At 34.2% G+C, this 26,346-nt stretch overlaps 1 pseudogene; it reads left to right on the top strand.

The window, feature by feature from the left end:
• Nucleotides 1-4,695: 4,695 nt before the first annotated feature.
• Nucleotides 4,696-24,654, top strand: LOC127082026 (uncharacterized; annotated as a pseudogene).
• Nucleotides 24,655-26,346: the final 1,692 nt, after the last annotated feature.

Genomic DNA, 26,346 nt, shown 5'->3' with positions numbered 1-26,346 from the left:
ACAACATTAATCAACATAATGCACAAAATGAAAAACTAAGTTTAGAAAATGCCCTAATCAAACACATGAAGAAAGTGAACGGTAACGATGGAGAAGAGAAATACCTTAAAGGTGACGGTAACGATGGAGAAGAAAGTGAACAGTGACGGTGGAAGAGGATAACTCAGTGAACGTGAACGCAGCAGCAGAAAAAGGCGACGGCGACGATGACGGTGAGGGAGGGAGAACGAACGGAGGACGAGAGTAATCGCAGTAGAGAGTAATCGCAGTTGAGAGAAAACCCAGTTACGTAAACGAAATAGCTTATAGAGAGGGAAAATAAAGAGACATGCAGTATATGTTATAATTTTAATGTTTACTAAAGGGGACCTTAGAGGGCGCTTTTGTAAAAAAAGCGCCCTCTAAAGGGGGCCTAAGAGGGCACTTCTGAAAGCGCTCTCTAAGGCTTTCCAAAAGCGCCTTCTAAACTGGAAATGTACATGGACTTAGAGAGCGCTTTTTCAAAAGCGCCCTCTAAGGGTAACCTTAGAGGGCGCTTTCACTAAAGCGCCCTCTATTGTTGTCCCTCCATTTCCTCATTATTTTTTTTTTGGCTTCACTTTAGAGGGCGCTTTGTTACAAAAGCGCCCTCTAAAGGGGGCCTAAGAGGGCGCTTCTAAAAGCGCTCTCTAAGGCTTTCCAAAAGCGCCTTATAAATTGGAAATGTACATGGACTTAGAGAGCGCTTTTTTAAAAGCGCCCTCTAAGGGTACCCTTAGAGGGCGCTTTCAATAAAGCGTCCTCTATTGGTGTCCCTCCATTTCCTCATTATTTTTTCGCTTCACTTTAGAGTGCGCTTTGTTACAAAAGCGCCCTCTAAAGTGCGCTGTCTATTCTAGTAGTATGCTCCTTATTTTTTCTCTTCACTTTAGAGTGCGCTTTTGTAATAAAGCGCCCTCTAAGGGGCGCTGTCTATTCCAGTTTTTGGCGTAGTGAATTAAAGACGAATAACAATATTCTTGATTTCTCTCGTGTAAAGATATATAATTAGAAAAATAGATTTATAGTTTGCACAATGTTTTTCTCTACATTAACTATAAGGAGTAATTTATAAAATAAGAACTCTAATACTTTAACTAATATTAACAATAAAATCACATAAATATTTTACGATAACATTAATAAGAAATTAAGATTATTCTTTTAATAAAAATGACATAAAAACTATATTAACCTAAAAATATTTACTTAAATATATATTATTTGCATTATATTTATAAACAAAATATTTATATATTTTTTATGTTATTTTTAAATTATTAAAAAGAAAGAAAGGAAATTTTGATATCTACTTTTAATATATAAAAATTAATTACTACCAAATTTACGTCATAACCTAATTAAAACTAATAAAACATGGTTATTCAAGTCTCTAATTGTCTTTTTGCATTATTGGTATTTGTTAATTCAATGTTAATAATTATTATATTATATCTCTATTTTAAAGGAAAATATATTAATTATTATGAACCCAACTTTAGTAGGTGTGGAGACACAATTTCATATACCAATAAACTCTTTCAAATTCTTTGGCAAACACATTGTATCCCTTTCAATTACAAATACCAATAAACACAATTTCATCTTTCCAAAGATATTTTTTACTGCTTCTTTTACTCTTTCAGTGTATTTCACTATTTCCATTAACCCTAAATCTCCTTGATTCTCCCATAATAACCAATTTTCATCCGCCAGAGCATTGGTGTGGCGGAGTTTCAAATTCAAAAAGAGAAAATGTATGTGTTTTATTTTCTTCATCTACGTATCTCATCATTTTTTACAAATAAAAAATTGAATAGTATATAGTTGTGCAAATCATTTTAGGTTGATTACAATCCTTTCGTTTCAATTTCAATTTCAGTTATTTGTTCATCCATCAAAGCATTTGTGTGTCAGAGTTACAAAGGAGAAAAGCTAAGAGGTTTTATTTTTTTTCATCTATCAATCTCATCTTTTTTACAAAGTCGAAAATTAAATGATATATATATATATATATATATATATATATATATATATATATATATATATATATATATATATATATATATATATATATATATTTGCGTTTGTTCGTACATGAATACCTTCCTTTTTTAGAAGATATATATTTTTTACAAATATAATTTATGCAACATTACAATATTTCTATTTGATTTAAGGTCTCATTCTATTCTCATGGGTGCTTTGAGTCAACTCAATTTAGTTTCTCGGCCTTCTTCCATTCACATTTATGTCAATTCTATTTGAATCACGGTAAACAAACAAATCATTATTGATTTATCCAAAAAAACTATTTTCATAAACACTATGTATTCTCTATATCTTCTTAAACAAATCCAGAAAATCCATTTTCATAAATATGTGTGCATTCTCTATTTTACTCCAAAATCCATCTCAAATAACCAAATCAATTTCATTTAATTCTTTTTCCTTCTTTATTTACACTATTTTCATCCCAGAATTTTGGTTCTAACCCATTATTTTTCCTCTATCTCAATTTAAAGTGAGCATGGTGACAATGGCAAGTTATAATATTCCTGATTTTGATTCCATATATTTCAAATTTGTTGATTTTGGTGATTTTTTTATTTTGACTTTTGATTTCATCTATTTCGGTTAAGTTCTAATTATTGTGTTCTAGATTTAGATCTATTTTGATTTCTATCTATTTCGATTTTGCATTATAGATTTTGGTGATTTTGTATAAAGTTTTTTCGCTTTTATGTTTTAAATTTTATGTTTCATCTTTGGTGATTTTTTATTTTGATTTATTTTAAAATTAGTTAGGTATCTATTTTATGGATTAAAATAAGAGCTACTTATGTGAATTTTAATTTTGATCTTTCTTTTTATTTCGTACCAAATATATATATATATATATATATATATATATATATATATATATATATATATATATATTTTTAGGTTGATTACAATCCTTTCGTTTCAATTTCAATTTCAGTTATTTGTTCATCCATCAGCGCATTTGTGTGTCAGAGTTACAAGGGAGAAAATGTAAGAGGTTTTATTTTTTTCATCTATCAATCTCATCTTTTTTACAAAGTCGAAAATTAAATTATATATATATATATATATATATATATATATATATATATATATATATATATATATATATATATATATATATATATATATATATATATATATATATATATATATATATATATATATATTTGCGTTTATTCGTACATGAATACCTTCCTTTTTTAGAAGATATATATTTTTTACAAATATAATTTATGCAACATTACAATATTTCTATTTGATTTAAGGTCTCATTCTATTCTCATGGGTGCTTTGAGTCAACTCAATTTAGTTTCTCGGCCTTCTTCCATTCACATTTATGTCAATTCTATTTGAATCACGGTAAACAAACAAATCATTATTGATTTATCCAAAAAAACTATTTTCATAAACACTATGCATTCTCTATATCTTCTTAAACAAATCCAGAAAATCCATTTTCATAAATATGTGTGCATTCTCTATTTTACTCCAAAATCCATCTCAAATAACCAAATCAATTTCATTTAATTCTTTTTCCTTCTTTATTTACACTATTTTCATCCCCGAATTTTGGTTCTAACCCATTATTTTTCCTCTATCTCAATTTAAAATTTCAATATAAAGTGAGCATGGTGACAATGGCAAGTTATAATATTCCTGATTTTGATTCCATATATTTCAAATTTGTTGATTTTGATGATTTTTTATTTTGACTTTTGATTTCATCTATTTCGGTTAAGTTCTAATTATTGTGTTCTAGATTTAGATCTATTTTGATTTCTATCTATTTCGATTTTGCATTATCGATTTTGGTGATTTTGTATAAAGTTTTTTCGCTTTTATGTTTTAAATTTTATGTTTCATCTTTGGTGATTTTTTATTTTCATTTATTTTAAAATTAGTTATGTATCTATTTTATGGATTAAAATAAGAGCTACTTATGTGAATTTTAATTTTGATCTTTCTTTTTATTTCGTACCAAATATATATATATATATATATATTTTAGGTTGATTACAATCCTTTCGTTTCAATTTCAATTTCAGTTATTTGTTCATCCATCAGCGCATTTGTGTGTCAGAGTTACAAAGGAGAAAAGGTAAGAGGTTTTATTTTTTTTCATCTATCAATCTCATCTTTTTTACAAAGTCGAAAATTAAATATATATATATATATATATATATATATATATATATATATATTTATATATATATATATATATATATATATATATATATATTATATATATATATATATATATTATATATATATATATATATATATATATATATATATATATATATATATATATATATATATATATATATATATATATATATATATATATATATATATATATATATATATATATATATATATATATATATTTGCGTTTGTTCGTACATGAATACCTTCATTTTTTAGAAGATATATATTTTTTTACAAATATAATTTATGCAACATTACAATATTGCTATTTGATTTAAGGTCTCATTCTATTCTCATGGGTGCTTAACATGTACCTTATATATTATATATTAGCATTTCAAGTATTGTTCCAAATTCAAGAAATGAACTTATCATGTTGAATGAGCAAAAGCTGTAAGAAAACTTTATTCAAATAAAGCCATGGCAATGTAAGTTATGTTTTTTATCAGGTGAACGTTTGATATTTTTATTCACTATAAAATTATATATCTTTTGTTTTATTTATAATGATGAAGATATATAATATCTGTTATATATGTGTAATTTTTTCAGATGTATGATCAAGTATGATCATTTTGAATTATAGAGCCTGAGTGAGTACTATAATAGAAAATATTCAAATTGGTAGATGAAGAATTACATTTTAAAACTATTTTGAGGAGGAAGAATGCTGCAAAAGCCAGAATTTATAGAAAGAGTGTTATTGATGACAAGAAATCTAAGAGGTTGAAAACTGCTCTAAAAGAAAACGGTACATTTGATAAAAGACACGACAATGACTCAACAGCTTTGAGGATACCACTATCAGAACTTTCACCAAACATACTAAATGACGGTCGTGGTATAGCCAACGTTGAAGTAAGTCGTCAACTTCATTTGTCCTTAAAGACTAAGCCAAGTACCAATAATAATATCAGATCAAAAAGGATATCAAGCAGAAACATTACCAAATTAGGAGTTAACTTATCTAAGAGGTTTGACAATACATTTGCTGCAACAACATCAAACCAAGATCCAATACCAGAATTGCAACTCAATGAGCTTTTTGCATCTGATAGTGGAGACGATAATATGAATGATGAATCTGACGGTATATTCTTAATTATTTTTCATTTGAGTTAATTTGTTTATGATATATCATAGAATATTACAATATTCTTAACACAATAAATGTTATGTCAAAAGGTTACAGTTCAGCAACAAATTCAAGTTTTGATGATGATGAAATGTCTAATGGAACAAATGCTATGGAAACTTTTGAAATTACATCAGGTATTTTAAAATGATTTACTATAAATAATATTTTATTATTATGAAATACAACTCATTTAACATATGAATTAAATACTATTGATGATCAAGAGGGTATTATGATATAGGGGATCCTGTCATTGAATGTCAATATTGTGGTGCAAATATGTGGTATTCGGAAAGGAAAAACAAATGTCGTCATGCGTCCAATCCTAAATTTTCCATGTGTTGTGGATCAGGAAAAGTTCAGTTACCTTTGTTAAAACCCGCTCCTAAAGTTCTACAACATCTGTTGTTTGACAACGAATCATGTGAATCAAAAAATTTCCAACAACAAATTCGAATGTACAACGTTATGTTTGCATTTACATCTCCCGGTGCGAAAGTGGACAATCGATTTAACAACGGTAGATGCCCTCCCAATTTTCGTATCCAAGGTCAATCATGTCACCGAATAGGAAGCATGTTACCGGTGCCAGGTCAAAATCCACGATTTGCACAACTATATGTTTATGACACTGAGAATGAAATTGAAAATAGAATGCATGGATTCAGGTTAGATATCTATTATTTTCCAAACTTTAAATTTATTTATTTAAGAAACTTGCAATAAACTGTTTCAACTCTTTTCATTATAGGTCAAAAAGTGGAGTTGATGTTAATATTGTGAGAAAACTATCTGAAATGTTATATGAACATAATGTTCATGCACAATCATTTCGCATGGCAAGGGACAAACTTTGTGAAGAAGGTGTTTCTGATTTAAAACTTCGTTTAATATCTGAACGAAGAAATGATGGAAGGATATATAATCAACCAACTGTATCCGAAGTAGCTGCTTTAATTGTTGGAGATGTCGACACTGCAGAAAAAAGAGACATTATAGTGCAAAAACAATGTGGCGAACTTCAAAGGATAGATGAGTACACTACGCCAAAAACTGGAATAGACAGCGTGTAACACCCCAATTAAAATAAGATAATTATTTAATTTAAATTAATATTTTATTTATTAATTTAATTGAATAATTGGAAGTTTGGATTATTATCATTATTTTGGAATAATAATTATTGGGTTATTATTTTGTTGGAATAAAATAAGTTGGAATAATAAAAAGTCCTAATTTTTGGAAAAGGGTTTTCACGTGAAAAAGGAAAAGAGAAGCGGCTGAAAGAGAAAAGGCAAAGAGGCAGAGCAAAAGAAGAGGAAAAGCTTGAAGCTAACGGAAGTGCCGGATTAACTCAGGTAAGGGGGGTTTATCATCGATTAACGGGTATTATGGGATAGTATGTGATGGGTAGTGAGAAACCATTGAAATTGCCTCTGATTGAATGATATATGTGATGAACTTGTGACTTATTGATGAACGAATTGGGTGATGATTGATGAGAAATTCGTAGGAATTAGAGGTAGAAAGGTTAACAATTTGTGAAATCGAAAATGTATGATTCGTGTTAGATGTTATGTGTAATATTGTGTGAAATTTGGACTGTGGAAGGGTAAATTGGATAGATCTCGTAGCAGAAAAAGCCATTGCAGATCTGAGAGTTCTGGTTTCTGGTCATACGCGTATGGCACTAGGCAATACGCGTATGAGATGGCTGGTACGCGTATGGTACTAGGCAATACGCGTATGGATGAGGAAGATGATGTTTTGAACGTGTTTTGGTCTCTGTTGGTACGCGTATGGGAATGTGATACGCGTAGCATACGCGTATGGGCGTGGGCATTACGCGTATGGATTTGGTCAGGCGTGGGCAATACGCGTATGGGCATAGGCAATACGCGTATGGGCAGAATTGTGATTTTTCTGTGCTGTTGTTATGCAGTTTTTGGTTGTTTAGGCTGAGTGATGTACTTAGCTGATGTATGATGTAGCAGGGATCATTTCCCGTTGTTTTGAGTAGTATAGGTATTAGTAGAATGTGCTAATACTGTATTTGATTATGTGGCATGATGTGATATGCTTTTGTGATAAAATGTATTAATGATGTGTGATGATAAGCATGATGCTATGAATGTATCAGTTATGTATGCATTTGTGAATAGACTGTTTTATGGCTTAGAGTGTGAGCTTATGTCTATTCTTGAATTGTTGCTGTTGTTGTTGCATTGCTAGGTGATTAGCATGCTTATTCTAGCCTTTGGGGCTGTAGCTAATTCCCATGGTGAGGAATTAGTGAGTGAACCATGGTGGGTTTGTTGTTGATGTTTGCATGCTAGATGATTAGTGTGCATAGTCTAGCCTTCGGGGCTGTAGCTAATTCCCATGGTGAGGAATTGGTGAGTGAGTCATTAGATCTCAAATGAGTGGGACTAGTGAGCTTAGTAGCCGTATCTGGATTTGATCGGTGAGCTTGAACTGTATGTTCAAGAATAGTCGGTACCGCATGTGTGGAGTCTCATTTCATAATGAATGTATGGCATATAATATGAATGGATGTATTCCAGTATTATATGTGTGTTATGTGTTGTGTTGTTGATGTTGAGTATGGTTGAGATTATACATATGCTATATGTTACTGTTGAATATGATGTTTGAACGGATATTGCCGTTGCTGAGTGCGTAGTCTGATTAGGGTGAATTGATGTGTTATTACTTAGCATTACATGTTGTTCTATAATGCTTATTATATTGATTGAGGAACTCACCCTTACATCTATTTTTCAGGTAACGAGCAGTGAGTTGAGTAGAAGCTAGTGCTATGGAGTCTAGTGTCGTCCTTAGTGGGTCATGCTCTGGTAGATGTAACATCGGGAGGGAATGTTTGACTATGTTTTAATTTAGTTGTTGATTCAACTTTACATGTAATGTAGTACATGATTTGAATGTCGATGTTTTGTACCCGCTGCGAATTATGCAAAAGAGTCTTATTTTGATTTAATAAATGAGCATGACAGGATATTTTGATAATTGTTGTGAAATGATTGTGTGACACCCTTCGGGGCATAATTACTCTGATTGATATGTTATTATTTTAATTAAATATTTTGGGGTATTTAGAAGGGTGTTACATTAGTGGTATCAGAGCATAGTCGGTCGAGTCGAGTCGTAATTATTCTGTTTCCCCTGTACGGTATAGGTGTTGTGTAACCTATCAGTACTCATTGTTTTAGTTTGTTTGGGTTTTCAGAATAGAGATGGCTGGAAGAGGTAGAGATGATGCTGCAATTGCTGAGGCTCTGGGTATGCTAGCTGGAGTACTTGGAGGAAATCCGAATGTTGTGGGAATGGGAGCTGCTCGTCAACTGAGTGAGTTCCAGAAGAACAATCCTCCAATGTTTAAGGGAGCATACGATCCAGATGGCGCTCAGAAGTGGTTGAAGGAGATCGAGAGAATCTTCCGAGTAACTGAGTGTGCCGATAACCAGAAGGTCAGGTTCGGTACGCATATGCTGTCAGAGGAAGCTGATGATTGGTGGGTTGCTACCCGCACTGAGTTGGAATCTGCTGGAAATGCTGAGATCACTTGGGCTGTGTTCAGAGAGAGATTTCTGAGGAAGTACTTTCCAGAGGATGTCAGAGGAAAGAAAGAAATAGAATTCTTGGAATTGAAGCAGGGTAACCGGTCTGTTACTGAGTATGCTGCTAAGTTCACAGAGCTGTCAAAGTATTATACTCCCTATAGTGAGGCTACTGGGGAATTTTCCAAATGTGTGAAGTTTGAGAACGGGTTGCGTCCCGAGATCAAGCAGGCGATTGGATATCAGCGGATCAGGGTGTTTTCTGATTTGGTTGACTGTTGCAGGATTTTCGAACAGGATTCCAAGGCTAGAGCAGAGAGCTATCAGCAAAGGGTTGATAGGAAAGGTAAGAATCAGATTGATCGTGGAAAACCGTATGCAGCTGGCAAAGGTTTCCAGCGGCAGAGTGGGATGAAGAGGCCTAGTGGGGGAGACTCTAGTGCCCCTGTTAAGTGTTATAGATGTGGTCGGGCTGGACATCGTGTTCATGAGTGTACCAGTGCTGAGATGAAGTGTTTCAAGTGTGGAAAAGGTGGTCACTTGGCTGCAGAGTGTCGGTTGAAGACTGTAACTTGTTTCAACTGTGGAGAGTTGGGTCATATCAGTCCACAGTGTCCTAAGCCGAAGAAAGAGAATCAGTCAGGAGGCAAGGTCTTTGCTTTATCGGGTTCTGAGACTTCTGCAGATGATCGTTTGATCCGAGGTACGTGTTATATTAATGGCTTTCCTCTTGTAGCTATTATTGACACAGGTGCGACTCATTCTTTTATATCCTTGGATTGTGCTGTGAAACTTAAGTTAGAGATATCTAAGATGCTTGGAAGTATGGTGATTGATACTCCTGCGAAGGGTTCAGTGACTACTACTTCAGTTTGTTTGAGTTGTCCTTTGAGTATTTTTGGTAGAGACTTTGGGATAGACCTTGTGTGTCTTCCACTAGTGCAGATTGATGTTATCCTGGGTATGAATTGGTTGGTGTTTAACCGAGTTTCTATCAACTGTTTTGATAAGACTGTGATATTCCCTGAGATTAAAGAAGGAAAGGATTTGTTTCTATCAGCGAGGCAGGTGAATGAGGAAGTAGCAGATGGGGCAGAGTTGTTTATGCTGTTAGCGACTTTGGAAGCTAAAGATAAACTGGTGATTGGCGATCTAGCAGTGGTGTGTGATTTTCCTGATGTGTTTCCTGAAGAAGTGAATGAATTGCCGCCAGAGCGTGAAGTTGAGTTCTCGATTGATTTGGTACCTGGTACTAGACCGATATCGATGGCTCCGTACCGTATGTCTGCTGTTGAGTTAGCTGAATTGAAGAGTCAGCTGGGAGATTTGTTGGATAAGAAATTTATTCGTCCGAGTGTGTCGCCGTGGGGTGCACCAGTGTTATTGGTTAAGAAGAAAGAAGGTACTATGAGGTTGTGTGTGGACTACAGGCAACTGAATAAAGTGACGATCAAGAATCGGTATCCTTTGCCGAGGATTGATGATTTGATGGATCAGTTGGTTGGTGCGAGTGTGTTTAGCAAGATAGATTTGAGATCTGGGTATCACCAGATACGTGTGAAAACTGAGGATATTCAGAAGACTGCTTTCAGAACAAGGTATGGACATTATGAGTATTCTGTAATGCCTTTTGGTGTGACTAATGCGCCTGGAGTATTTATGGAGTATATGAATAGGATTTTCCATCCGTACCTAGACAAGTTTGTGGTAGTGTTTATTGATGACATTTTGGTGTATTCGAAATCTGAAGAAGAGCATGCTGAGCATTTGAGAGTGGTGTTGGGAATTCTACGAGAAAAGAAGTTATTTGCTAAACTGTCTAAGTGTGAATTTTGGTTAGAAGAAGTTAGTTTTCTTGGTCATGTGATTTCAAGAGGTGGTGTTGCTGTTGATCCTTCTAAGATAGAAGCGGTGTCTAAGTGGGAAGCTCCGAAGTCAGTTTCTGAGATAAGAAGTTTTCTTGGACTTGCAGGTTATTATAGGAAGTTCATTGAGGGATTTTCTAAGTTGGCGTTACCGTTGACGATGTTGACTAGAAAGGGGCAAGCGTTTGTTTGGGACTCAAGATGTGAAGAAGGTTTCCAAGAGTTAAAGAGAAGGTTAACTACTGCTCCTATCCTGATATTACCGAGTTCGTCGGAACTATTCGAGGTTTATTGTGATGCTTCATTGTTGGGTTTAGGTGGTGTGTTGATGCAGAATAAGCAGGTTATAGCTTATGCTTCGAGACAGCTAAGGGTTCATGAGAGGAACTATCCGACGCACGATTTAGAGTTGGCAGCTGTGGTGTTTGTTCTGAAATTATGGAGGCATTACTTGTATGGGTCAAGATTTGAGGTTTTCAGTGACCATAAAAGTTTAAAGTATTTGTTCGATCAGAAAGAGCTGAATATGAGGCAGAGGAGATGGTTAGAATTTCTGAAGGATTATGACTTTGGTCTGAATTACCATCCGGGTAAAGCAAATGTAGTGGCTGATGCATTGAGTAGGAAATCATTGCATATGTCTATGTTAATGGTTAGGGAATTGGATTTGATTGAGCAGTTTAGAGACTTGAGTTTGGTGTGTGAGAGTACTCACAATAGTGTTAAATTGGGAATGTTGAAGTTAACAAGTGGTATTCTGGATGAGATCAGAGAGGGTCAGAAATCCGATATGCTTTTGGTTGATAAGTTGACTTTAGTGAATCAAGGTCAAGGTGGTGAATTCAGAGTTGACGAGAATGGTGTTTTGAAATTTGGTAATCGGGTGTGTGTTCCGGACGTTGCCGAACTTAAGAGGAGTATTCTTGAGGAAGGACATCGTAGTGGCTTGAGTATTCATCCTGGAGCTACGAAGATGTATCATGATTTGAAGAAGTTATTTTGGTGGCCGGGAATGAAAAGAGAAATTGCGAGCTTTGTTTATTCCTGTTTGACTTGTCAGAAGTCAAAGATTGAGCATCAGAAGCCGTCTGGGCTAATGCAACCGTTGGCTATTCCAGAGTGGAAGTGGGATAGTATCAGTATGGATTTTGTTTCTGGTTTGCCGAGGACAAATAAGAATTTTGAAGCCATTTGGGTGATTGTTGACAGGTTGACAAAGTCGGCTCATTTCATTCTGATCAGAATGGATTATCCGTTAGAGAGATTAGCCGAGTTGTATATTGAGAAGATTATAAGTTTGCATGGTATTCCGTCGAGTATTGTTTCGGACAGAGATCCTAGATTTACATCGAAATTTTGGGAAGGTTTGCAGAGAGCTTTGGGAACTAAGCTGAGATTGAGTTCTGCATATCATCCGCAGACTGATGGTCAGACTGAGAGGACGATTCAGTCATTAGAGGATCTTTTGAGAGCTTGTGTTTTGGAAAAGGGAGGTGCTTGGGATTGTTATTTACCTTTGATTGAGTTTACCTACAACAATAGTTTTCATTCGAGCATTGGTATGGCACCGTTTGAAGCTTTGTATGGTAGGAGATGTCGGACACCTTTATGTTGGTATGAGTCCGGTGAGAGTGCTGTGGTTGGACCGGAGATTGTTCAACAAACTACGGAAAAGATTAAGATGATTCAGGAGAAAATGAGAATTGCTCAGAGTCGTCAGAAGAGTTATCATGATAAGAGGAGGAAGTCACTTGAGTTCCAAGAGGGAGAGCATGTGTTTCTTCGTGTTACTCCGATAACTGGTGTTGGTCGAGCTTTGAAGTCGAAGAAGTTGACACCTCGATTTATTGGTCCTTATCAGATTTTGGAGAGGATAGGAGAGGTAGCCTATCGTATCGCTTTACCGCCATCGCTTGCGAATTTGCATGAGGTTTTTCATGTGTCTCAGTTGAGGAGGTACATTCATGATCCGTCGCATGTAGTCCAAATAGATGATGTACAGGTGAGAGATAACCTGACTGTGGAAACATCACCTATGAGGATCGAGGATCGAGAATTGAAGCAGTTGCGGGGTAAAGAGATTGCCTTGGTGAAGGTAGCTTGGGGAGGACCAGCAGGTGGCAATGTGACTTGGGAACTTGAGAGCCAGATGAAGGAGTCTTATCCGGAGTTGTTCGCTTGAGGTATGTTTTCGAGGACGAAAACTCTTTTAGTGGGGGAGAGTTGTAACACCCCAATTAAAATAAGATAATTATTTAATTTAAATTAATATTTTATTTATTAATTTAATTGAATAATTGGAAGTTTGGATTATTATCATTATTTTGGAATAATAATTATTGGGTTATTATTTTGTTGGAATAAAATAAGTTGGAATAATAAAAAGTCCTAATTTTTGGAAAAGGGTTTTCACGTGAAAAAGGAAAAGAGAAGCGGCTGAAAGAGAAAAGGCAAAGAGGCAGAGCAAAAGAAGAGGAAAAGCTTGAAGCTAACGGAAGTGCCGGATTAACTCAGGTAAGGGGGGTTTATCATCGATTAACGGGTATTATGGGATAGTATGTGATGGGTAGTGAGAAACCATTGAAATTGCCTCTGATTGAATGATATATGTGATGAACTTGTGACTTATTGATGAACGAATTGGGTGATGATTGATGAGAAATTCGTAGGAATTAGAGGTAGAAAGGTTAACAATTTGTGAAATCGAAAATGTATGATTCGTGTTAGATGTTATGTGTAATATTGTGTGAAATTTGGACTGTGGAAGGGTAAATTGGATAGATCTCGTAGCAGAAAAAGCCATTGCAGATCTGAGAGTTCTGGTTTCTGGTCATACGCGTATGGCACTAGGCAATACGCGTATGAGATGGCTGGTACGCGTATGGTACTAGGCAATACGCGTATGGATGAGGAAGATGATGTTTTGAACGTGTTTTGGTCTCTGTTGGTACGCGTATGGGAATGTGATACGCGTATGGGCGTGGGCATTACGCGTATGGATTTGGTCAGGCGTGGGCAATACGCGTATGGGCATAGGCAATACGCGTATGGGCAGAATTGTGATTTTTCTGTGCTGTTGTTATGCAGTTTTTGGTTGTTTAGGCTGAGTGATGTACTTAGCTGATGTATGATGTAGCAGGGATCATTTCCCGTTGTTTTGAGTAGTATAGGTATTAGTAGAATGTGCTAATACTGTATTTGATTATGTGGCATGATGTGATATGCTTTTGTGATAAAATGTATTAATGATGTGTGATGATAAGCATGATGCTGTGAATGTATCAGTTATGTATGCATTTGTGAATAGACTGTTTTATGGCTTAGAGTGTGAGCTTATGTCTATTCTTGAATTGTTGCTGTTGTTGTTGCATTGCTAGGTGATTAGCATGCTTATTCTAGCCTTTGGGGCTGTAGCTAATTCCCATGGTGAGGAATTAGTGAGTGAACCATGGTGGGTTTGTTGTTGATGTTTGCATGCTAGATGATTAGTGTGCATAGTCTAGCCTTCGGGGCTGTAGCTAATTCCCATGGTGAGGAATTGGTGAGTGAGTCATTAGATCTCAAATGAGTGGGACTAGTGAGCTTAGTAGCCGTATCTGGATTTGATCGGTGAGCTTGAACTGTATGTTCAAGAATAGTCGGTACCGCATGTGTGGAGTCTCATTTCATAATGAATGTATGGCATATAATATGAATGGATGTATTCCAGTATTATATGTGTGTTATGTGTTGTGTTGTTGATGTTGAGTATGGTTGAGATTATACATATGCTATATGTTACTGTTGAATATGATGTTTGAACGGATATTGCCGTTGCTGAGTGCGTAGTCTGATTAGGGTGAATTGATGTGTTATTACTTAGCATTACATGTTGTTCTATAATGCTTATTATATTGATTGAGGAACTCACCCTTACATCTATTTTTCAGGTAACGAGCAGTGAGTTGAGTAGAAGCTAGTGCTATGGAGTCTAGTGTCGTCCTTAGTGGGTCATGCTCTGGTAGATGTAACATCGGGAGGGAATGTTTAACTATGTTTTAATTTAGTTGTTGATTCAACTTTACATGTAATGTAGTACATGATTTGAATGTCGATGTTTTGTACCCGCTGCGAATTATGCAAAAGAGTCTTATTTTGATTTAATAAATGAGCATGACAGGATATTTTGATAATTGTTGTGAAATGATTGTGTGACACCCTTCGGGGCATAATTACTCTGATTGATATGTTATTATTTTAATTAAATATTTTGGGGTATTTAGAAGGGTGTTACACAGCGCCCCTTAGAGGGCGCTTTATTACAAAAGCGCACTCTAAAGTGAAGAGAAAAAATAAGGAGCATACTACTAGAATAGACAGCGCACTTTAGAGGGTGCTTTTGTAACAAAGCGCACTCTAAAGTGAAGCGAAAAAATAATGAGGAAATGGAGGGACACCAATAGAGGACGCTTTATTGAAAGCGCCCTCTAAGGGTAACCTTAGAGGGCGCTTATAAAAAAGCGCTCTCTATGTCCATGTACATTTCCAGTTTATAAGGCGCTTTTGGAAAGCCTTAGAGAGCGCTTTTAGAAGCGCCCTCTTAGGCCCCCTTTAGAGGGTGCTTTTGTAACAAAGCGCCCTCTAAAGTGAAGCCAAAAAAAAAATGGAGGGACAACAATAGAGGGCGCTTTTGTGAAAGCGCCCTCTAAGGTTACCCTTAGAGGGCGCTTTTGAAAAAGCGCTCTCTAAGTCCATGTACATTTCCAGTTTAGAAGGCGCTTTTGGAAAGCCTTAGAGAGCGCTTTCAGAAGCGCCCTCTTAGGACCCCTTTAGAGGGCGCTTTTTTTGAAAAAGCGCCCTCTAAGGTCCCCTTTAGTAAACATTAAAATTATAACATATACTACATGTCTCTTTATTTTCCCTCTCTATAAGCTATTTCGTTTACGTAACTGGGTTTTCTCTCAACTGCGATTACTCTCTACTGCGATTACTCTCGTCCTCCGTTCGTTCTCCCTCCCTCACCGTCATCGTCGCCGTTCGTTCTCCCTCCCTCACCGTCATCGTCGCCGTTCGTTCTCCCTCCCTCACCGTTCACGTTCACTGCGTTATCCTCTTCCACCGTCACTGTTCACTTTCTTCTCCATCGTTACCGTCACCTTTAAGGTATTTCTCTTCTCCATCGTTACCGTTCACTTTCTTCATGTGTTTGATTAGGGCATTTTCTAAACTTAGTTTTTCATTTTGTGCATTATGTTGATTAATGTTGTTTAGGGCAAACTGAGTTTTTTATTTCTGATTGAAAACTGATATATTTGAAGTGTGTTTGAGCTTGTGCTTGGAAGTTTGATGATTATGGATGCAAGTTTGTTCATGCATGTTCCAAACACCATAAGTTTGCATTGGTCTTTTGCATGCAGTAGGTGTGTGTGAGTTTGTATTCAATAATGATAAAAAAAAAGAGTTTAGATTGTTGTAACATGAGAGAAATGGAAGGTATATGAATGTGTTCACGTATTGAATCATTGTCTTACTTGGGTCTTATTGAATCATTTCTATATTACAGATAAAATGGCTAACCAAGACGATACCCATGCCGCGAATGAATCACGTAATAATGTTGAAAAAGAAATCAAACGAGGATTGACTGTTATGAAGTCAATCATTCGTGCAAGAGACAAGGGTGTAAAATTTGAAGTACATTGGAGTGCTGAAGACCAACTAATTGAGCCTAACGGTTCAATGTTGGCAAGTTACATTGGTTTCCTTGTTCGCCAACATATTCCGATTACATATGATAATTGGAGAAGTCCGGACTTGAAGGTTGGCAAGGAAAAAATATGGTCGGAGATACAGGTACTTACCATATATTGTTATATGTTTTTTTTATTGACTATTTGTTAACCATATATTGTTATAATATTACTTTATAATAACACACTCCATTTGTATGTTTTTTAGAGATCCTTTCACATCGATGAAAGTCGGCAAAAATATTGTATTCAATTGGCCGGAAAAAGACTCCGAGGATTTCGATCCTTTTTGTGCAACAAATTTCTCAAGGATGAGGAAGGAAAATTTGTTGAAGGAGAACGGCCAATGAAGTATGCCGAGATTATTTCAGCCGATGAATGGGATAACTTTGTCGCCAAACGAAGAAACGAAAAATTCCATGTAATGTCTATTAATTATGGTATTATACAATCGTTAAGTTACTTGGTTCTAATATGCCTTAAACTTTTTTATCCAGGAAGTAAGCGACATAAATAAGAAAAGGGCATCAAAACCCGCGTATCCGTACAAAAAAGGGCGTACGGGTTATGCACGGTTACAACAAAGAATTGTGAGTATATTCAAATGCTATGAGCTTATACATTGTCACAATATGTTATAATTGATGATCTTATAATCTAATTCAATGTGTAGCTAGCCGAGGAGAAAAGTGACGCAACATCTCTTCCGGAGCACGTATTATGGAAGGCTGCTCGGGTTGGGAAGGATGGGGCTGTCGTTGAAGCGGTCCAAAATGTTTATGACGAATGTGTAAGTATATGTAACATTATTTCTTTAATTATATCGAAAATTTTGTTAGACATATAATTCATTTTTAATCTCCTCTAATAATATTTCAGGAGACTTTATCCCAAACCGTACCTTCAACCGAGGTCCAGGATTGCAGGAGCGTACTTAGTCGAATACTAAATGTTCCTGAGTATTCCGGTCGTGTGAGGGGTAAGGGTTTTGGTGTGACTCCGTCGTCATTTTATAAAAAAACAAAAACAAAAAATCCTACCAACAAAGAGGTGATGGAGACCTTGACGGAGTTAAGGGCACAAGTACTCCAACTGCAAAACGAGAATGCAAGGTATAGAGAGGAAAGGTGCGCTTCCGAGGCAAAAGATACTAGTGACCGAGCTAGTATCAATCATCAACCGAAATTTCCCGAGGTAATTATATATGTTATTATGAAATTAAAATAGCACTTTTTTACTTGACACATATACAAGTTAACAATAACATTTATTATTGGTTTAGGGCATTTCACCTTGTCAGCTGTATCTATCGTCACCAACTTATCGCATAGTTGGCAAGGGAAAAGTGCACAATACTTCGGGTGAATTACTTCACCATAATCCCCTCCCGGTGGGATTTATGAAAGTTTCGGTTGACCTCGTATTAGATATGGACGCCCGTCTACCATTACCTGACGTTGTTTCAGAGACAACGTTGATGCGAGATGCAGTCGGATCCTTTGTTGGTTGGCCGTCAGATCTAATTTTCCCTGATGCCGAGGTATATATGTTCTAAATGATTATGAATATTTAGTATTCACATTTCAATTCAGCTACAATTATGATATTTAATCAATTATATGGTAATGTTAGACTCCTACAAGACCCACACATAAAATTGGTAAAGGGATTTCAAGACGCATCGAGTCGGTTGCATCTCAAAAAGAGGTACAAATATATATACCCATTGAATTATATACGCAACGATTCTGTTGCATCACAAAAAGTCATGATTTATTTTATATGAATTTTTAGGTTCCCGGTCGAGAGTTGAAAAGCGCTGCTAAGGATATTCCAACGACGTCCGGGATAAAATCTCAAATTATGATGCGTCTTGAGAAAATGGTGGAGGAGTCCGATATTATGCAAGGGTCCGTTCGTAGTATAGATTTTGATGAAGGTGTTTTCGGAGCTGCTCAGTTCGAAATAATTGCAAAGGAGGACTTCCAACAACTTTTTGAACACACCGAATTGGGCATCGCTGTCATTCATACATACATATGGTACTCCGATCAATCTATAATTTACTTAGTTGAACAATTTATTTACACATTTCAATGAGTAGTCTAATGTTTATTATGTTTCTATTTAAGGTATATGTATGTAACATTGATGCGGGGAACTGAATTGTGTAACCGTTTCAATTTTATTGCTGCTTCCCGTATCAATGCAACGTTAATAACGAATAATCCAACATCCGTAAAGAATGATCTAGTCGATAGATTCATGGCGGCCGGCGATAATACTACACCCAGTTTGTATTTTTTACCGTTTAATTCTGGCAACGGGTTAGATTTTCTTTCTAATAATTTCATTCTAATCTATGTATATCTTTTACGTAGAAAATTTTCATTCATCTAAATTTTTGTTTTATTTTACAGTGGTCACTGGGTGTTGGTTGCTATGGATCTTTCGAGACTAATAGTGTATTATCTCGATTCTTTATCGGGTGATTGGAGTAAATATCAGAATATGAAGAAGACGGTTGACGCGTAAGTGAAATTCCCCTAAATATTCGTGTGTATTTGTATATTTAATTATGTCTGTCAGATTGATCTCAATATACGTTTTTATTTTGTTAGGGCAATAATAAAATTTAGATTGAAAAAGAAATACCGCAATAGGAAGGACATTACCTGGATCAGAGTTCAGGTATATATTAAGTATCTTATTTTTGCTTATAATAGTGTTTGTTTTTTTGCTTATAATAGTGTTTGTAAGAAATTAACTATATATATATTGTTTGTTTTTCTGTGTAGTGTCCTCAGCAAAATAATTCGGTCGATTGCGGATTTTTTGTATTGAGATTTATGAGAGACATCATTGCGTTGAATCGTATAGACATCCCAAAAATGGTATGGAATAATAACTTAGGGTTTATTTTAATATTATCGAATATTTTATCTAATTTGTTACTAAATCATGAATATGTTTTATTCTCTTAATTGTAGTACTTTGAGGAATACAAATCTTACTCAAGAGCTCATTTGGATGAAATCAAGGATGAATTGTGTCAATTCATTGTTGATCAAAGAATCATATAGCTAGGTTGTATATTGTTGTACATATATGTATGGAATGTTGTTGTTGTATGCTGTTGTTGTATATATGTTGTATATTATTGTTGTAATTTTACTAAATCATGAATATGTTGTTGTATATTGTTGATCAAAGAATCATATATTAATGTTGTATATATGGAGGATTAATGTTGTATATAAATGGATTCATGTTGTATATATCAATGGATTAATGGTGTATAACATTGGATTAAAGGATGAAATCAATATGAATTTTACACTTTTGCAGCATGCGAACAGGTTACCAATTAAATATCCACTGTTTTTCAAACAATTTTTTTTAAAATAACTAACACTTTAGAGGGCGCTTTGTCCAGAAAGCGCCCTCTAAACACTTTACATTGACAACTTTAGAGGGCGCTTTTTCCTGAAAGCGCCCTCTAAACACTTTACATTGTCAACTTTAGAGGGTGCTTTTTCCTGAAAGCGCCCTCTAAACACTTTACATTGACAACTTTAGAGGGCGCTTTTTCCTGAAAGCGCCCTCTAAACACTTTACATTGACAACTTTAGAGGGCGCTTTTTCCAGAAAGCGCCCTCTAAGGTGTCCCTTTATGGACCACTCCAGAGGGCGCTTTTTTCTTAAAGCGCACTATAATGTGGCCACTTTAGACAGCGCTTTCTCCAGGAAAACAAAGCGCTGTCTTTACCTATGCCAGCGCCAGATTAGAGGGCGCTTAAAAGCGCTGTTATAGGCCAAAATAAGCGCCCTCTTTTCCCTTATTTGGCGTAGTGGTATCATACCAGTTATTTAGGATATCAGTATCCATTATTATTTCCATATGGTGAGGATGGATATAGACCTAATGTGAGGCACCGTGATAAAGGGACAAATATTCGCCACTTCACAGACATAACACAGTTAGAACAGAACAATAAAGATATTCCTTGGGAAGAAGCAACAAAGCGAAATCGACTTACAATAAGAGAGTGGTTGGCCTTTAGAATTCAATCAAGATCTAATGAAGCACAAACATTGTTGCGATCAAGGAGACTTTATCAACAATTTTTGGTAGATGGTTTTATAATGATGGAATCAGAAAGACTTAGGTGGCTTCGAAAGAATCAGTCAAAACTGAGGGTTGGCAAGTATCACAATTTTAATGAATATAATTCAAATGGAGAAACGCACGGGTCAAACACAGGTAAGAGGGTTGTGTTACCTTCTTCATACGTTGGTAGTCGTAGATATATGGATCAACTATACTTTGACGAAATGGCAATATGCAGCTATGTCGGATTTCCAGATCTTTTCATTACATTCACATGTAACCCCAACTGGCCTAAAATTCAGCGTTTGCTTGGTTCTGTTCATCTAAAAGCATCAGATCGTCCTGACATCATTTCAAGAGTCTTTAAAATGAAATTTGATGAGCTTTTGTCTGATCTCACAAAGAAAAGTCTATTGGGGAAAGTTCTTGCATGTGAGTAACTTATTCCATATTCAATTAATCGTATTGTTATTTTCAAATTTATCATTCGTGTGCTGACTATTGTATATATTTTATATATTTATTTTTATAGATATGTATACAATTGAGTTTCAAAAGAGAGGATTACCACATGCTCACATCATAATTTTCCTCCATCCATCTAACAAATATCCAACTCCAAGTGATATTGATCGCATTATTTCAGCTGAAATACCTGACCAAGATACCAATGAAGAGTTGTATAATTTGGTTAAAACTCACATGATTCATGACCCGTGTGGATTTGCAAGTCGATCTTCACCGTGCATGAAAGATGGAAAATGTTCTAAATATTTTCCAAAACAGTTTCAGCCCGAAACAATTGTTGATCAAGATGGGTTTCCGGTATATAGAAGAAGGGACAATGGACATACAGTTCTTAAGAATGGAATTCAAGTCGATAACCGGAATGTTGTTCCATACAATGCAAAGTTGTTGACAAAGTACCAAGCTCACATAAACATGGAATGGTGCAATCAAAGTACATCGATTAAGTACTTATTCAAGTACATCAACAAAGGTTACGACAGAATCACCGCTGCCATTGTACCGAATGATGATGGAACTTCCAACCAGCTGCAGAATATTGATGAGATCAAACAGTATATTGATTGTAGGTACGTTTCTAATATATCACTTGAAATATGATGTCATGCAATTTATCTATTTCAACAAAAAGTGTGCAGTTTTTCTTTACATGCATGGTGTAGAAAATTTTATATGTACACTATTTTGACTATATGTGTCATAATAAAATTTATATATTCTGTCTACAATAATCATTCTATTAATTTTAAATCCATTGCCTTTCATTATATTATTTGTAGGTACATTTCTCCGAGTGAATCATCTTGGAGGATATTCTCCTTTCCAATCCATGGTAGAAAACCAGCTGTTGAGAGACTGTACTTTCATTGTGAAGGTCAAAATTCGGTATATTACACTGATTTTGACCGTATCAATATAGTTCTGGAAAAACCAAGTGTAACTGAATCGATGTTTACATCATGGTTCGAAGCAAATTGCAAGTATCCTGCAGCACAAAATTTAACTTACAGCAAATTTGTTTCAAAATTTGTTTATGTTAAGAAAAAAAGAGAATGGAAACCCCGTCAAAAAGGTTACACAATTGGTAGGCTTATATGGGTTCCTCCAACAACTGGCGAATTGTACTATCTTAGATTGATGCTCACACATGTCAAAGGCCCCCGCAGTTATAATGATATAAAAACAGTGAATAACGTAAAATATGATACTTTCCGGGATGCCTGTTTTGCTATGGGTTTTATCGGCGATGATAGAGAATTCATTGCAGCTATTAAAGAGGCAAATCATTGGGGTTCAGGTCAATATTTGAGATTACTATTTGTTCACATGTTATTATCAGGCAGCATTAACAGGCCAAGACATGTATGGAGTAAAACATGTCATCTCTTAGCTGATGGAATACTATATGCTCAACATCGAATTGCAAACAATAGAGGTATTATTTTTCCTATATTGTGAATTTTTATTATATTTATTTGTTTGATTCTTAAAAGTAAATTTGTTTTATAGTTTACACTTATAATTACTATTGTATAAAGGTTTGAGGTTGTCGGATGAAGAGATAATGAATTTAACATTAATTGAGATTGAACGAAATCTTCAAAGGAAGAGCCGAAGTCTAAAGGAATTTGCTGGAATGCCTTATCCAAGTGGATATGTGGTTGAGCAGTTGGGAAATAAGCTCATATACGAAGAGCGGAGTTACAATCCAGCCAAACAATTGCAAGAATACAATAATTTATTCTTAAATCTTACAGGTAAATATGTTAAATGTTTGTAAGTTTTGTCATAATTTTATAAAGTTAACTTTTAAAGTATGATTTTATCTTACAATTTTTTTAATGTATAATTAATTTATTCACTGCATGTTTGCTATGTATTTTTTTTAAATTAGATGAGCAAAGAGGTGTATTCAAGCGAATAATGGAAGCAGTAAACAATCAACAAGGAGGCGTATTTTTTTTGTATGGATACGGTGGCACAGGGAAAACCTACATGTGGAGAACTCTAGCTCCCTACATAAGATCAAATAAACAAATTTGTTTAACTGTTGCTTCATCGGGCATAGCTTCACTACTACTTCCAAGAGGTCGAACGGCTCATTCAATGTTCAAGATTCCAATACCTATAATGGAGTCTTCTACATGTAATATCGACAAAAGTAGTGATCGTGCAGAGCTACTAAAAATGGCAAAGTTGATAATTTGGGATGAAGCTCCAATGGCACACAGATTTTGTTTTGAAGCGTTTGATAAAACCCTTAAAGACATAATGGGGCGTTCCAATTGTTCTGACAAATTATTCGGAGGGAAAGTAATTGTATTTGGTGGAGATTTTCGGCAAATATTACCAGTTGTACCAAGGGGCAACCGTTCAGATATAATACATTCTATAATAAATTCATCATACATCTGGGATCATTGTGTTGTGCTGAAGCTTACAAAGAACATGCGACTCTAACAAGCCGGCAATACTTCAAGTACATCTGAATTAGAATTGTTTTCTAATTGGATATTAAAAGTTGGCGATGGGAAATTGGAAGAACCTAACGATGGTTACACGGATATTCCTATTCCAAATGATTTCTTAATTTCTAACTATGATGATCCACTAGAAGCCATTGTTAGTGAAACATATTCGAATTTTCTTAACAATTACAAGAATCCAAATTTTTTGCAATCAAGAGCTATATTGGCAGGAACAATTGAAACGGTTGACATCATAAATCAATACGTTTTGGGATTCATACCAGGTATGCGTTATCCATTGTAAACATATTTATAGATACATTCATATATTTATATGTACTAACATAGATTTATAATAATAAAATTTCAAAATTTTTCCCAAAGGTGATGAAAAGGAATATTTAAGTTCAGATTCTGTAGACACTTTTGACGGTGAAGGAAATGAAGCTTTTGATGTTTTGACCCTGGAATTTTTGAATACACTTACAACTTCCGGTCTACCTAACCACAAGATTAAATTGAAGATTGGGACCCCTATTATGTTGCTTCGAAACATTGATCAACCTGAAGGTCTCTGCAATGGAACAAGGCTTATAGTTACAAGATTGGCAAACCACGTTATCGAGGCAAATATTATATCTGGAAAGAATATTGGAGGGGTTATCTATATTCCAAGAATGGATATGACTCCAACACAATCTCCGTGGCCATTCAAAATGACTAGAAGGCAATTTCCCATAACTATATGTTATGCTATGACAATTAACAAATCTCAAGGCCAGTCATTGGATTATGTTGGATTATATTTGCCTAGAAGTGTATTTAGTCATGGTCAACTATATGTTGCAATATCAAGGGTCAAAAGCAAAAAAGGGCTTAAGATATTAATCCATGACAAGGATAACCATCCATTGAATTCTACAACAAACGTCGTGTTCAAAGAAGTTTTTGAAAACTTATAGAACGTAAGTTTTTCATTAGTTATATTATATCAACAAATGTCGTTGTTTATTATTAGAATTTTATTGAATGAGTTGTATAAAATATACATTATGTTTTAACATTTGTTTATATGGATGTAATTGTTTTTTTACAGGGTAATGAATCATCACTTCCTAAAAGGTTGCGAGCAGGTTTTGTATAAACCCAGTTTTGTAAGGACCAAAGAATTGTACGAAGTTAAATCATTTTTGTTGCTGGACTTATTTCTCACAATTTTAACTAAAATTGTGAACCTTTTGTTTCAATATCTTTTGTTGCATTAAACCTTACTGTATCAATTGCAATTAATTTCAACATTTGATAGTATTCATTACTATATTTTAAAACAAATGAGGTTCTGGTATTTCTTTTACATGGTTTATGTATTTTGGTTAAATAATCATTTATTATGAAGGTTAATATTTGCGCTTTTATACCTCAAATTAGTAACAGATTGGAAAATTTCATCCATTACTAAATAAATATATTTTTATTTCTTATGTCCAAAATCTCAATGATAAATTGAATGTTTATTCATAACATTAACAATGGAATGTTTATTATATATCAATATACCAATAAATTGTAAAAATACTTTTGTATTATATTTTTTGGTTATTTCCTTAATATAGTATACAAAAAAATTAAGCAAATTATATTACTATAAATTAATAATGTTTTACTTTATTATGTCCCAAACTGGAAAAAGTTATTTGTGGAAATTTTTTGAACCCATTTATTGATCATTTAACATCAATTACATTACAAAAAACTCTTATGCAATAAATTTGTGTACGTTGATCCAACCATATATATATATATATATATATATATATATATATATATATATATATATATATATATATATATATATATATATATATATATATATATATATATATATATATATATATATAAACAAAAAAATATATTATATTTTAATTTTTTAAAAATAAATTATTGCACTTGTGCGACCCGTGCGAACGCACGGGTCCTTTACTAGTATCATTTAAAAAAATATCTCTAAAATAATTTTAGATTCTTTCTATTCTACCCTCTTCATTTCATGTCGAACAAATTAACTATAAACATATAACATGATTCTTTATTTTTCACATATAATGAAATAGAATTTAAAGTTTGCACAATTATTTTTTATAATAATGATCATAATGATTATAATAAAAAACAAAGATAACATTTTCTAAATAACTATCATATTTCAACTAATATAAGAACAAAATTGATAAACATTTTAGAATATCACTCATAATAAATTAAAATGATTCTTTTATAAAAAAAATAAGTTAATCAAGTAACTAGCATTTGAATGTTTCTATTTATCATATAACTTACGTTTGACAATATAGAGATATTTTAAAAATCTTTTTGAAAGTTTAATTTGTTTATATAAAATCAAAAGTGTGTACTATAATGTTGAAACTTCAACCTAACTTGTGTGACATCACCATTATTTCTATGTGGTATATCCAAAATTTCATCTTTATTTTTCAAAAGACACAATCACATAGTTTTAGAGATATCGGGTTCAAGTCTCATCAAATAAAAAAAAATATTAACCTAACAATTACTTATTAACTTTAATACATATTATTTTCATAAATCTTATATAATATCATTTTTTATTTTTCTTGCGATTCTCTTTTAATTAT

This window comes from Lathyrus oleraceus, chromosome 5, assembly GCF_024323335.1.
Source record: "Lathyrus oleraceus cultivar Zhongwan6 chromosome 5, CAAS_Psat_ZW6_1.0, whole genome shotgun sequence".
NCBI lineage: Eukaryota > Viridiplantae > Streptophyta > Magnoliopsida > Fabales > Fabaceae > Lathyrus > Lathyrus oleraceus.
This window is presented reverse-complemented; position numbering and strand designations above follow the sequence as displayed.